The 16228-nt window shown below is 35.5% G+C and overlaps 1 protein-coding gene and 1 long non-coding RNA gene across 3 annotated transcripts in view; both read right to left on the bottom strand.

Annotated features, from left to right (window-relative positions):
• LOC112858277 (N-heparan sulfate sulfotransferase 4) overlaps positions 1-16228 on the bottom strand; it is a 432421-nt gene that overhangs the window by 368937 nt on the left and 47256 nt on the right. The window lies entirely within an intron of this gene.
• On the bottom strand, positions 1584-6472 carry LOC147581803 (uncharacterized). Its single transcript, XR_015250283.1, has 2 exons — positions 3806-6472; positions 1584-3586 (listed from the first exon to the last, which is right to left on the bottom strand). It is a non-coding gene; the product is annotated as an uncharacterized LOC147581803 (long non-coding RNA).

The raw sequence follows: 16228 nt of genomic DNA, 5'->3' as shown, positions 1-16228 counted from the left end.
GATGATTAGTTGCTGAACTTACTGAACATTAAGGGATCTCTTTAACAAAATTTCCAGCTTATCTTTATGAGGTGTTTCCTGTTTCCAAACAGACAGTATAAAATATAAAATAAGGGGCGCCTGGGTGGCTCAGTCAGTTAAGCATCTGACATCGGCTCAGGTCATGATCTCACACTCCGCGAGTTCGAGCCCCATGTCCGGCTCTGTGCTGACAGCTCGGAGCCTGGAGCCTGCTTCAGATTCTGTGTCTCCCTCTCTCTGACCCTCCCCCATTCACACTCTGTCTTTCTCTGTCTCAAAAACAAATGAACATTAAAAAAATGTTTTTACTAAAAAAAAATTAAAATATAAAATAGTTAAGACGCTGGAGCCAGACTTTAGGAACACAGAAATGTTACTCACTTAAACACTTCAACTGCCTTATCTGTAACATGAGGATGATATTCATTTGTGTATCTCACAGAACTGTCAGAAGAAAATGGTGTAATACATGACACATGTTAAACAATAGTACTAGTTTTTCGTCTTATCTGAAGTCAACACCCCACTGAATGATTACTCAGGTATCTTATGAATATCCATGGCAATGTTTTTGAAAGGATGAGTAGATAGTATTAAATATTTCCTCTTTATTTCCTCCTGAAATAACTCAAATTTTTGACATTAAAAAACGTTATTTTTCTATAGGGTTGATTCACTCAGCAATTCTTGATAATAGGTTTTGTGCCCTATTTCATTAAGGCTCCATGTTCTATAATTTTCTTGATTTCATGTAGATCCCTTCTTCTGTATAGGGATCACGGTTCTAATCTTGAAGACTTCTGCCATATTAGCTATTCATTAATAAAAGAAAAACAGTTTTGACAACAGTTACACAATGTCATTCTCAAACTCCTAGAAAATATTTCATGGATGCTAACACATTCCAGTGGGGTCATGATGATTTCATTAATTTGACCCTCTATTATGCTCCCAAGGCACATGTTACTTACTTCTGTTTCATTGTTTTCATATATATTTTAATTATTTATGTGGCTGATTACTCCTCAACTTGAAGATTTTATTTCCATCCCCTTATACTTTCATCGTTCCTCTCTAACTTTCATCCCTCAAAGCACATGCATATACATACACACCAAGTCTAGAACATATTAAAGAGTTGGTAATTACTTAGTGAATGAGTACATACAATATTGAGAATAATTTGATAAAGGGTCTTGAGCTTGAGGGAGGAAAAATCCCCCTAACACATTGCTTGCAAAGGACTAAAACATTCTGTTCTCATTTTAGCCATTTCCTCCTCAATCTCACCTTTAATCTCAGAGTCACCAAGGTTTGTTGAGCCTTCTTCCTCATTTTGATTAAAGACAACAACAACAACAAAAACAACAACAAACAAGCATTTATTGAATATCTATGAAAGAGTCTGGAGTTAGATACTAAAGTGGGGAGAAATGAAAGTGGATAAGGTCAGTCACTGGGACCACCTTTGAATAAAGTATCAAATACAATGAGACAGTGAGTGAAGGTGGTCAGAGAGATTACTACAAGTATATGGATTATGGAAGATGCTTGCAACAAAATCTCAATCACATTGTTTTATTTCATTGTTAAGATTCCATTTAGGGGCGCTTGGGTGGCTCAGTCGGTTAAGTGGCCGACTTCGGCTCACGTCATGATCTCGCAGTCCGTGAGTTCGAGCCCCATGTCGGGCTCTTTGCTGACAGCTCAGAGCCTGAAGCCTGTTTCAGATTCTGTGTCTCCCTCTCTCTGACCCTCCCCCATTCATGCTCTGTCTCTCTCTGTCTCAAAAATAAATAAACGTTAAAAAAAAATTTAAAAAAATAAAAAAAAAAAAGATTCCATTCAGATAGGAGGGGATGTAAAAGCGTAGACCTATGTGTCTTGGAGATGGGAGAGCTGTCCCAGATAGAGGAATCAAGAAAGAAATAAGGTAAATGAGACATTTTCTTTAAAAACCTTGCAAATTCCTTCTAATATGCTCCTGGAACACATTTGTACTTTATATATTTTAGTTTGTACATAAATTATCATAATCTATAGGATTTATTATTTACATTTGTTACGTGTTCTTATTTTCAATTAATTCAACACTGGGCAGCCAATTCCTATAGGGTCCTGTTGAGCCAAAATCTGAACGATTTAAAAAACATTTTTTTTTAGTTTAGCTTTATTAACTAATTTAGGTTGCATTTATGTAATGCAAATCTATTAATACCCTATGAATAGTTATTTGTGAAGGTGTTCTAGGTTTTAGGATTTTGTAATTGTCAGCATGAAAATATGGAAATGGTAAGGTAGAACTCAAAGGCCAATCAATATGGAGATACTATTTGTAAGAACTCCTGTTTTCAGAAATGAAGCTTGAATAAAAATAAATAAAATGTTACTTTTTAATAAGCATGCTAGTATTTTTAACATGTAAAAAAATTATGAATGCCTCCATATGCACCACTACACAAGGAATGTTAGCTAGAAAGGTAACAAAGCTATTGAAATTAAATAGCTATTTCATATTCAGATGAGAATCTTTCCCTCTTTCTCCCTAGTAGGTGCCCACTGCTACTATATCCCAAAATTAGGTGGTGGAATATCTAAGAAGGACTTATGAAAGAGGTGATACAATCCTCTAGGTTCAAAAAAAAAAAAATTGGAGCAACTGAAACATGTTTGAGATTGACATAATTTCTTCTAATGCAAAGCAGAGGAGCTTTAAGAAGACATCAACCCGGGGTGCCTGGTTGGCTCTTCTGGCTTCAGCTCAGGTCATGATCTCGAGGTTTGTGAGTTTGAGCCCTGTGTCAGGCTCTATGCTGACAGCTCAGAGTCTGAAGCCTACTTCAGATCTGTCTCCCTCTCTCTCTGCTCCTCCCCCATTCACATTCTGTCTCTCTCTCTCAAAAATAAACATTAAAAAAATTAAAAAGAAAGAAGACATCGACCCAGAATAACGTGGCACTTCTTCCAGAATTATCAACTTCCAAAAATTTAGTAAATTTCAAAACAAGCATATAGATTCAAAATTTCCATAAATATACTTCAAAATTTAGAAATTGAGCCACGGGAGCACCTGGGTAGGACTCTGGCTCGGGTCATGATCTCATAGTTCGTGGGTCTGAGTCCCGCGATGGGCTCTGTGCAGACAGCTCAGAGTCTGGAGCATGCTTCGGATTCTGTATCTCCCTCTCTCTGCACCTCCCCTGCTCATGCTCTGTCTCTCTTTCTCTCTCAAAATTAAATAAATATTAAAAAAAATTTAAAAAAAAAAGAAATTGAGCCACAGGCATGCATTTAGCCTCCAAATATGAGTACTTTGGTAGACAAGTACCAGATGCATTGCCCTAAGAAGTCCTGTTAACTGTCCCTTTTCAGGATGGGGAACCAGGTTTCTTACCAAGGCAGGCAGAGGAAGTTTTCTGGTGTTCCCATAACTTCTGCCTGGCTTCTGAAGAACAGTGACTTTTAAAAGTTGCAAAGAAGACAAGGAGGAAGCTAGGGAATGAGCCAAGCCATTAGATTTGAGGGGAAAGGAGAATAGGTTCAATAACTTTACGCAAGAGGCTGACTTGAGAACTGTGAGCTGGGCGCCTGGGTGGCGCAGTCGGTTAAGCGTCCGACTTCAGCCAGGTCACGATCTCGCGGTCCGTGAGTTCGAGCCCCGCGTCAGGCTCTGGGCTGATGGCTCGGAGCCTGGAGCCTGTTTCCGATTCTGTGTCTCCCTCTCTCTCTGCCCCTCCCCCGTTCATGCTCTGTCTCTCTCTGTCCCCCCCAAAAATAAATAAACGTTGAGAACTGTTAGCTATTAGCACCTGTCTAGAGACCTTTTATTTCTCAGTCTAGGGGACACAGCTGTTCCTGCTTCTAACCCTTTTCCACTGTTTGCTACTGCTCTTAGTATCCCTATGTCAAACTTGTCAAAGTCTGTAGGAATCCACCCACAGACCACTGTAGCAATAGCAAAAACAGCTTTCCCACAACAGCGATGAGGGCAGTTTAATCTATTGTCAGCAGTGATTTTCCCCCACTTCTGAAAGCCAAGACCATTTTCAGCAATTCTAACATGTGCCACTGTTCACATTCTAACATCTTTAGAATCAGGGCATGTATTTCAACTGATGTTGTCTCTTAATGGCAGAATATAAATTAACTGCACATCTTAAATCAGTGCAGTCTTAAATTTGATGAAACACGATATGTGAAAACAATGTCTCTGTTAATGGTAGAACTTCAGACTGCACTAAGATTAAAAAAAAAAAAAAAAAGCATTGACTTGTTACAACCCCCTAGAGGGATGAGGCATAGAAATTGGTGTCAGATCCACACCCAGAAAGAGTATAGCTTGTTAGTTGTTCTAATTAAAAAATTAAAAGGAATAAACTGAATTCCAGAATTTACCAGAACAAAGGATTCACAAGCATTTAGCTTACAGTAGGTGAGAGTCACTAAACCTAACTTAAAGAAATTTTGCCCAAAAGTGAAAGGAGGAAGGTTAAGAAGGGGATTCCAACGGAGAAAGACTGAGTGAACCAAACATCACAAAATCAAGAACTTTTGAGGATATTACAAATGACTAGACAGGTGAAAATGCATTGTGAATGTGCTTCAAGAAAGAGTTAACTTTAAAGACCTTAAAATCACAGAGAAATTCAATGCCTAATAACATTAATATCTGTCAAGTAGCAAAATTCCTGTCCTTTACCTCTTTTCTCACTAATCTCCCACTCTCTTTAATTGTAGAGTAGCCTACTACAGCCTAGTGAGGATGGGAGCAGAGCAGTAACCTATGCAGGAAATAGAAAGGAAGCCATGCATTCAGCCCTTTCCTTCTGCAAGTTTCCCTACTGGAAGTCTCCCCCTGTTGAAAGGAATAAGATTAAGAACTGAATTCAACACTAAGTTTTTAATTATTATGCTGAACTGGCCTTCTTAATTATTCAGGTGAGATCCTTCTCATTTGAATGAAACCAGTACAACCAAAGAGTTAAAGAAGCTGTCAAATATTTCATCTAAGGCAGGAAAGTCTATTCTCACAGAATAGGTTTAAATGAATAGGAAGAGAAGAAAATAACTTTATTTTGTGACTATACCGTAAGAGCCTCACTAGTTCAGTGAAATATTTCCATAAATAACTTTGAATTACAAAGTGTTATCTTTCAGTTGCTATGGATGGAAGATCTAAAAGATCGAACATCTAACACGAAATTTCTTAACTGTTTTACTGGAAAAAAATGTTGAGCCAAAGAATCAAGTTTCTTTCAAGGAAGGATTTTAGAAATATTCATAATTTGTTAAAATTTCAACTAGCTTTTAAGATTAGACTATTAAAATATACATTGAATTATCAATAACTGGTTTTTATGTCAAAGTATATCATTTCTATAGACTATTTTTGTATTCACACTTAAGGATCAATGCTTGTGGAAAAATCACTAATGATTGAATTAACTAAGAAATGAGTGAATAAATGAATGAATACATGAGAGAAAATATACCTGAAATTTGGAAAAGGCACCTGAATAACCTTGCATGGCAGAGGGTACTTTATTCTCATTAATGTAAAAAAAGAAGTGATCTGAGCTTTCTATCTGAACTAAAAGAAGCACTATGGATTAAAAAAATATTTGATAAATTCAAATATACTCTTGAACATTATATTTGAGTCTGATCAGAGCATTTAATGTGGCTAATTCGACACTGATCTTTTGGTCTTCTTTCCTGAGAAGAATCTGAATCTGCTACTATGAAAACATGCTGGCTGAGCAGAGAAATAGGAGCTACAAGAGGGAACTGAAACACAGAATTCAGAGTAGGTTCTCTCAAGAGAGAATATCTTGTTCTTGTAGAGAAGGATAGGTCACTGGTTCTATTCATCACTGACACCATGGCTTTCTTCTAGATATATAGCAGGAAATGTACACAAGGGAATGAATATACAAAATTTAATTTCAAAAGGTTACTAAAAGGAAATAATTATGTATAACATGGAGGCTAAGATGCCTCTTCTATATTTAGCCTTTTCTTGAACTCAATATTAAAAAAAAAGTGAAATGATTAGGCTTGATATCAAGTGCCACTTCCATGTTTAAAAATGAAGAATACCAAGGCACTGGGGTGGCTCAGTCAGTTGAGCATTCGACTCATGATTTCAGCTTAGCTAATGATCTCACAGTTTTTGGTATTAAGCCCTGTTCTGTGCTGTCAGCATACAGCCTGCTTGGGATTCTCTCCTCTTCTCTTTTCCCCTTCCCACTACAACCCCACCCCTACATATGCTTGCGTGCTCTTTCTCTCTCTCAGGGTAAATACATATATACATACAACCGTACACACGTACATACAAACTTAAAAAATGGAGAAATACCATTTTCTAATTTGGAAACCTAATGAGCATCTTGAAAATTAGGAATATTGTTTCTAATTTGGAATTAAATAAAGGTATCTGTGCCAAATACAAAGCATTGATAGCATCCTGTATTATTATCTGTATTATTATGTCTATTATCTATCATTAATAGAAAATTTTAAAGCATTGACTGAATCTTAGTAACACTTCATTTTTCATGCTTCTTGAAATTGTCCCAAGACAGGGTGGCTAATTTAAAATATAAGTTTTTTTTCCAAAATACAAAAAATAAGATGCTCTGAAGTACCATTTAAAATTAGTTAACTATTGATTTTACCCTCACTGCCTTTCTATTATCTGACTATTCTTTGTTTTATGTAAGTTTTATGTATAAGAATCTTGAAAGTTGGATGGTGTTTTTAAATTTGATTTTTCCAATTTGAAGTAAATATACAAGAAAGAATAGCAAACATTACCTAACCAAATACTGGGTTTAATGAACTGTCAGATGGCAGAGAGTGGGCATAACAGAAAACAAATGTATGCATCAATGCAGGCTCCAGGAGACACATCAGTATTTTCACGCAATGGATAGTGTATTAAATATACACTAGGAGTCCTAGTACTCACTCACGCTTGCCTATTATTAGGTGAGGATGGCAGGTATGTGACAAGTTCTGCCTGATCACAAGGACTAAATTTAAATATAAAGGCATATTTCAATTCTTCTGAGAGATGTGATGTGGCAGCTGGAGAGCAGAGCCTGAGCAACACTGGTGAGGGAGATGCTGAGAATAAAGTGACTCCTGGCAATTAATCACACATGTCAAGGAACAGTCAAGAGGATCTGTTGAATTTGACAAAATAAGGGACTCCACATGCCCCTGAAGAACAGGGCTTCTAATTCCTCTGGTACTGTTGACTGTTTGTTCTAATCAGAGTGGCACTGGGAAGGGATACTAAATGGGAAAATAGAAATTCAATAAATATAAATTAATTAATGGCATTCTACGATATTACGGATTTTACTATGTGTTTTCAAAGAACAATATAAAAAGTAGACAGTCTTGAGTTTTATATATGATTGTGAAAAACATACTTTCATTCCCTTTGGTGTTTTGGATTACTTTGTTCAGGTTCTTTCAACTCTGTGATGGTTGGAGGCATGTCATGCCTTCTGATTTGTCCATATCTGTGGCTCCTATTCTGGTTAAACTCATTGCTATGCTCTACGTGGCTCCCACATTGTTAAAAACCCCATTGTTTCCTCCTCAGTCTCCCCCATCCCTAGCATCTAGTCTGTCACTAACTTTATCAGATTTGCCTGTGAAATACCTTTCTAATCTTACCTCATTTCCAGTTTCTCAGTTTCTACTTATGTAATACCTCCTTCACAAAACTGCAAGTTATTTTCTAATGTAGACCTGTTTATAATACTCCTCTAGTTAAAGGAAAAGTCTTGAATATGAACGAATATATGAGAATCATATATTGCTAATTAAAAATGTGGTAAAAGTTTATGTGTTGACGTGAACATATTGTATAAATGTAATTCAAAAGAATCTACATTGTCGGTATTTTATTTTAAATAAAAACAATACATATTATATATTTTGTATATGTAAGCTTAAAAGATGTTCTTCAGCATAGTTACTGTTTGTCTCTAGGTAACAACCATACATTCATGTTTTTAATACGGAGACACAGATCTTATGCTTGAAGACATAAAAGTATTTTGATGGAGAAAACATACAGATGGTAATCAGACATATGAAAAGATACTCAACATCACTACTCATCAAAGAAATGCAAATCAAAACCTATACCAAATCAATGACATGTCTTATACTTATCAGAATGGCTAGAATTAAAAAGACAAGAAAGCACAAGTGCTGGAGAAGATGGGAAGGAAAAGGAACCGTCATGCATTGTTGGTGAGAATATAAGTTGGTGCAGCCACTACAGAAAATAGTATAGGGGTTCCTCAAAAAATTAATAGAAATAGCATATGATCCAGTAATTCCACTATTAGGCACTTACCCTAAAAAAAACAAAAAACAAAAAACAAAAACTAAAACACTAATTCAAAAAGATATACACACCACAATGTTTATTACAGCATTATTTAGAATAGTCAAGATATAGAAACAACCTAAGTGCCCACCAAAAGGTGAAAGGATAAAGAAGATAGCACGCACGCGCACACACACGCGCACGCACACATACACCCACCCATACACACGCACACACACGCACTGGAATGGATATTACTCAGACATAAAAAAAGGTTAGATCTTGCCACTTGCAAATACATGGATGGATCTAGAGGGTATTTATGCTTCGTGAAATAAGTCAGAGAAAGACCAATACAATATGATTTCTTTCATATGCGGAATCTACCAAACAAACAAGTAAATAAACAAACAAAAAGCAGAAACAGACTCATATATACAGAGAACTGAAGGTCGCCAGAGAGGAGAGTGGGTTGATGGGCAAAATGGGTAGAGGGGAGTGGGACATACAGGTTTCCAGTTGTGGAATTAGTCACAGGGAAAGAAGGTACAATATAGGGGATATAGTCAATGGTATTATAATAGCATTGTATGGTTACAGATAGTAGTTACACTTGTGGTGAGTGTAACATAATAACATACAGACTTGTGGAATCACTGTTATACATCTAAAATGTAACACTGTGTGTCAACTGTACTCAAATAAAAACATTTTAGACAAGAGAAAGAAAGAATTTGAGTGAGAGATGAGAGGTTTAACTTAAAATAATCAGGAAATTATTGCATTTAAATTTCATATCTCCTAAAATCCTAACTGAATTTTCAACATATTTTTCTTGTCATTTTTACTATGATTCTTCCTTCATTTTTTACTTCTTCCAGACATCCCCACCCAAGATGAATGACAAACACACATCCCTGAATTACTGAAAATGTCTTCTTTCAAGCAGAGTCTGTAACTATTTGTATACAAAGGGAATAACCTAGGAGTAAAAAAACTATATAATGCAAATTGGGACCTTGCCTACTCAATCTTCTCAAGCACTCTCTAAATACTTATATCCTCTGAACTTGTGTTTTGTTAATGGAAGAGTAATCTGAAAAAAAAAAAAAGAGGATTACGTCTAGCATTAGAGATGAATAAAAGTTTTAAACATAAATTATTTTCAAGGAGCGTTAATATTATCTCATAGTCTTCTTACACTACTCTTCTCAGTAATTATTTTTCTTGACACAGAAAAATATTAGATGATGGAATTAGGAAGGAAGAGAACAGGCAGACATGAGGGTAGTGAATATATTTTCAATTTGCTCAGTAATTCTCATTTTGTTTAGTACAGTTCATGGCAGAAAATAAAGACTAAATAAATGTTTGTTATCTGAAATAATGAATTTAATAAATATTAGTTGGATATTCATTGTTATCAAGCCCTTTCTAGGCTTGGGGAATTCCTAATTAAGTGAAGAAATGCTGAATGTTGATTCATTTATTTGGAAAAATACTTAACACATATGCTGGGGTGCCTGGGTGGCTCAGCTGGCTGAGCATCTGACTTCTATTCAGGTCATTATCTTGCAGTCCTTGAGTTCAAGCCCCGCATTATGCTCTGTCCTGACAGCTCAGAGCCTGAAACCTGCTTCAGATTCTATGTCTCCCTCTCTCTCTGCCCCTCCCCTGCTTACACTCTGTCTCTCTGTCTTTCTCTCTCTCAAAACTAAATAACTGTTTTTATTTATTTTTTTTTCAACGTTTATTTATTTTTGGGACAGAGAGAGACAGAGCATGAACGGGGAAGGGGCAGAGAGAGAGGGAGACACAGAATCGGAAACAGGCTCCAGGCTCTGAGCCATCAGCCCAGAGCCTGACGCGGGGCTCGAACTCCCGGACCGCGAGATTGTGACCTGGCTGAAGCCGGACGCTTAACCGACTGCGCCACCCAGGCGCCCCAATAACTGTTTTTAAAAAAATATGCCATGACAGATACTAAATAGCACTTTGGATGCAGGGGAGAACAAGTTAGTTGTGACTCCTGAATTCATAGATCTTCCAGGCTAGTGTCATAATAGAATATATTTAACTGCTATGAACATAAATTGAGAAAGCATTTAATTCTACCTAAGGGAGAATGAAATAACATCCTGAAGTTTGTTGAGCATCTATTGATGGATATGCCAAGCATTGTACATAGATGTGTCATTTATGTCACTATGCTGGTTTATTATAGTGCTACTTGTTTCTGAAATGCTTATGATAATTTCACATATACTAAAATAGAACAATTTATTATAGTACAATATGTGATTTTATTTGACTGTTATTCTGTTTTTATCTCTCAGTCAATATTTGTTCTAAGTTGCTATCCTCAATTATGATTATTATAAAATATGGTTTACACCACTATAATCTGTTTATCTGCCATTTATTTTTTTTTGCCTGTTTGTTTGATTTTGTTTTTTTAGTTTATTTTTTGAGAGAGCATGAGTGAGAGTGAGCAGGGGAGGGGCAGAGAGAGAGGGAGAGACAGAATCCCAAGCAGGCTCCACAGTCAGTGCAGAGCCCAAAGTGGGGCTCAAAGTCAAAACCGTGAGATAGTGACCCCAGCTGAGATCAAGAGTCTGATGCTTAACCAACTGAGTCACCCAGGTACCCCTGCCATTTCTTTTTTGTTTTGATTAAGTTTTGACTCATATGCCTGACAAGAGGAAAGTGAGTGATGCATTTAACCTGTTGAAAAGAAATAAAAGGTGTATCACACAGGATATTAAAGTGGAAGTCATATAGATGTTGAAAGACCGATCAGAAAGTGATTGAGAAAATAAATAGCACAGATTATCATACAAATTAGGGTTAGTAGATGGACTTTCATAATATGAAAGATATCAGGAAATTTAGAGCGACTTGGCACTATGGCCAAAGAACTGAATAAAAGGTAGTTGAAAGAAAATATGATGAAAGCAGTTGTAAGTTTGTTGTTCCCCAAATACCCGTACTATGCTGTAAACTTTTTCCTCTGAGGATCATGCTATGAGGGCCCCTTAAAGAACTGATCTAGTTAAAAATATCATGTCCAAAAATGCAACCCCTCCCAAATTCAATGAGTGTATATGAGCCTGATGCCTTTTATATTGTTTATATAAGGACAGTAAAGGTCCTAAAAAGAAGTAAAATTTGAGCTTGACCTAGAACAGGGCACTGTGTTTCAACAGTTGGTCAATGAAAAGAAGAGAAAATTAGAATAAATTACCTACATATCTATGCCATATCCTGGGACATTAAGAATGTTACAAAGTGAGGCTATGATCAAGACAGGACTTAGAGAAGGCAGAAAATATTTAGAAATTTAAAGGAAAACAAGTATAACAAGTAGTATTGAATTTTGATGTTATCAAAATATATGTAGTTATTTTAAATAGTTTTGACATGAAGTTGAAAATATATTAATATAGTCAAATGAAAACAAAAAAGAGAATTATAAAGTATTTACATAGAATTATTGTATATATATTATTATATATTATATATGTATTATTATATTATCCCTATTCACTAATTTTACAAGTTGACTTAATATGGGTCTTTTTAAAAAAGTTTTTATTTCATTTTATTTTAGAGGTAGAGAGCATGCAAGCAGGGAAGAGGGGCAGAGGGCAAGTGAAAGAGAATCTTAAGCAGGCTCCACACTCAGCATGGAGCCCAACAAGAGGCTCGGTCCTATGACCCTGCGATCCTAATCTGAGCCCAAATCAAGAATGGGATACTCAACTGACTGAGCTACCCAGGCACCCCAATGTCTGTCTTATTTATATATCAATCTCAATTATCTAGAACATGGCCAAGAAATAAGTAGGGTAAAAATAATTATAAGTAGCCATATTTTTTCCCCTGCAATTCAATTCATTTTATTGACAACAGAGTAGCTAACATCCTCACTTCCATTTAAAAATTTAAAATTTCTACCTCCATGCCACTGATCAGTCCACAAAAAATCAAAAGTAACAATCTTAAAAGGGCTTAAATGAAATTTTTGCTTCTGGATATGAGGGAGCAGCTTGCAACAAAATAAGGCCAGCTAAAATGCAAAAGAAAAATCTGTTTCTAGAATTGCTAGCAACGATTTGAGGGAAGCAAGGAAAGACAGACTGATATTCTATAAGCTGCTGTAAGCACAGTGCTTTTGCCAATTCTTGGAGAAGGCAAAAAGGCTATGAAGTGAGAGACAGAGCTGTTACTAGGAAAATGGAAACTAGCAGAGTTTTCAGCAATTTTATTAAGTCTGGGGATAAAAAGTAGAGGTTAGAAATACAATGGCAGCCAAAACTTGAGAGCCCAAGATCTCAGAAAAATTGAGGCATAGGGAAATGAGGAAAAATCCAGTGATTTTTCTTTAGGGAATTTATTGAATTCTTAAACTACAGAGAGAAAGAAGCAAAGAAGCTAAAGGGAATAATTGTTGACACCCTTAAAATGTTGAAGAGATTAAAAATAAAATGGGAGGACATAACAAGGAAAGGGGCTTTAGTAAAAACACACGATGAGTAGATCAGCTCTTGATTGGATTAAGGTATTCATCCCCATGCAAGCTATTCAATAGAAGGAAGATGAATCCTCTTCAGAGTAAAATACAAATTACTCAGTCTTTAGAATTATTAATGCAAAATGTCCCACAATCATTAAAAAAAATACTCAGCATACCAAGAAAAATAAATGACAAGAAAATGTGACCCAGGAAGACGTAGACATTTTATTTACTAAGGATGCACTTTAAAGTAACTATGATTTAAGTTTAAGAAAATAAATAATATAAGGAAGAATTTCATTAGAGAAGTGGAATCTCTAAACATAAAAGAATCAACATAATTTTTACTAATTACACATTCAATTACAATTTAAGCAATAAATAGATGAGTTTAATAACAAATTGGATGCAGCAAAAGAAAGGTATAGTGACTTTAAGTGAAGGCCAATAGGAAATATCCCAATTAAACTGTGTGAATAGTGAAAGGATAGAAAATAGGAAAAAGAGATGGGAGACATATGAGGAGAAAGAAAAAAAAGACCTAATATACTTCTAATTTGAGTACCAGTAGGACAGGAGGAAGAGAACAAAGCAGAACAATATTTAATGATGGCCAAGAAAATTCCAAGATTGACAAAAGACATCAACCTACAGACTTAAGAAATGCTGCAAAACCCGAACATCATAAATTATGGAGAAAAGAGCCCCATGGCCTTGTCCCTCACTCATACCGTCAGGGTTTTATATCTGGGTAAAAGAAGCAAATGTTGATATCACAAAAAATATATAGAGATGTCAGAATGGGAAAATGATGTGTGGTAAATAAGGTGAGCTTGATTTTAGCAATGATCAGAAAGCAGTCAAAGAAAGAGGAGAGATAGATATTCTCACAAGAGGTCTGCCAGAATGGAAGAGGAGTCCTCCGTCACCAAAAAAGATGCCTCTGCCCAAGGAGAGAGACGTGGCTTCATCAAGAAAGAAAGGGAGAGGGGTGCCTGAGTGGCACAGTAGGTTAAGCGTCCAACTTCAGCCAGGTCACGATCTCGCAGTCCGGGAGTGCGAGCCCCGCGTCAGGCTCTGGGCTGATGGCTCAGAGCCTGGAGCCTGTTTCCGATTCTGTGTCTCCCTCTCTCTCTGCCCCTCGCCCATTCATGCTCTGTCTCTCTCTGCTCCTCGCCCGTTCATGCTCTGTCTCTCTCTGTCCCAAAAATAAATAAACGTTGAAAAAAAAAATTAAAAAAAAAAAAAAAAGAAAGAAAGAAAGGGAGGAGGAACTCAAAAGTTGCAGATTTAACCTCCTTAATTTTTGTTTGGCTTATATAAAATGAAAAGGTTAGTGGAGACAATTATATATATATATACATATATATATATATATAATATACATATACATATACGTATATATATATGTAGCAATTTACGGTTGTCAATGTTTTTATATATTTTGTCTCTCCTATCTGTGATTAAGGCAGGACAGACATTTTAAAAATCTTCATTGCAACCACAGTGGAACCGATCTTGAGAAAAGTTGCATGTATTTGCTGTAACTCTCTAGAACATGACCTCTAAGGGAAGAAAGTATGTTTTTAATTCAAAATCAAGTTTTTGCAATTAGATGTTATAAGGAATCATAGTTAACACATTTAGGATTGAAAATGGTATTATGGTTTAGTTAAGAACGCTTTTCTTTTATAGATATATAGTAAAATACTTTTGACTATGAAACCTGGAATCTGCATCAAAATATTACAAGGAGCATAACTGCAATGTTCTATATCTTGTTTTGGGTGATTCTGAAATGGATATGTACAATTGTTAAAACTCATCAAACTGAAAATAAGATTTTAACATTTAAGCACATGCAAATTGTATCTAAATAAAAAAAAAAAAAACATCAAAAAGTAACTAGGAAAGACAATCTAGAAGACGATAACAAAGCTTGTGGACTTATGCTATCAAAATCAAGACATGCATACCTACAGTAATGAAAACAGTGTGTTTTGGTATAGGTATAGAAAAATGGACCAATGGAAAAGAATAGAACAAATAGAAACAAACTCAAAAATATATAGTGACCTGATACAATGTTCATCCTGTAGTAAAATTAGGAAAGAATGATTTTTTCAGTAATGGCCATGGGTCAACTGGATACACATCTAAGAAAAAAAAATCAGTCTTACCTTCTATACTTTACATTATATTAAACAATTCCAGATGGAAAATAAATGTAAATGTCAAAGGAAAAAAAAAAAGAAATTTTCCAGAAGAAATCATAGGAGAGTATCTTTATGATCTTGGAGTAGGCAGACATTTTAACTTGGTAACAAACTCTAGAGAAAAAAAATGATAAACAGAGCTACATTAAGATCTTCTGTTTATCATCAAGAAAATGAATAGATAGCACACAGAGTAGGAGAATATATTTGCAATGTGTACATTTGTTAGAGGCTTACATAGACTATATATAAGAAATCATATAAATGGACAAAATAGAAAACTGTATACAATACTTGGAAAATAATTTGAATGAACATTACAAAAGAGGATATCCAAATGGCCAAACAATGTATGAAAGGTTCTCTACCTCATTAGCCATAGAGAAATGCAAATTAAAATCTACTGCAATCATTACCCAGCCTCTAAATATTAAATCCAAAAGAGATAATACCCAGCTTCAGTGACGACTTGAAGTTATTGGACTTTGCATATACTGCTTGCTGGTGGGGGTATAAATAGTAAAACCAACTAGGAAGGTTGTTTGGTGATGTCTACTGATGCAGAATATATGCCTATTTTGTGACACGGCAATATCTTTCCTTGATGTATATCTAGCAGATAAGTATACACATACAGTAAAACCTTGGTTTGTCACCATAATTCGTTCTGGAAACGTACTTGTAATCCAAAGCACTTGTATATCAAAGTGAATTTCCCCATAAGAAATAATGGAAACTCAGATGATTAATTCTACAACCCAAAATATGTATATAAAAATGATTACAATGCTGTGATATAATACAAAATAATAAAAAAAATACAAAATACAAAGAAAAATAAATAAATCAACCTGCATTTACCTTTGAAAACCTTCATGGCTGGTGTGAGGGAGGGTTATTGTGTAGGATGAATTTCACTATCACTAATGGAATCACTGGTGTCTATTGGCTCAATGGAATCCTTTTCTTTTCTTGCAGCTTTAACAAGGAACCTATCCAATGACACTTGTTTTTGCCTCCTTTTGAGGATTTTGCAGAAATGTGACATTGCATTGTTTTTCAACAGATTCATCGCTTGCACTGATACAAACCTTATTCATGTGGTGCTTTTCTACAAAA

This window comes from Puma concolor, chromosome B1 (genome assembly GCF_028749965.1).
Source record: "Puma concolor isolate L17-30 chromosome B1, mPumCon1.1.hap2, whole genome shotgun sequence".
NCBI classification, from domain to species: Eukaryota; Metazoa; Chordata; class Mammalia; order Carnivora; family Felidae; genus Puma; species Puma concolor.
The sequence above is the reverse complement of the archived record's forward strand: the minus strand, read 5'-3'. Positions and strand labels throughout refer to the sequence as shown.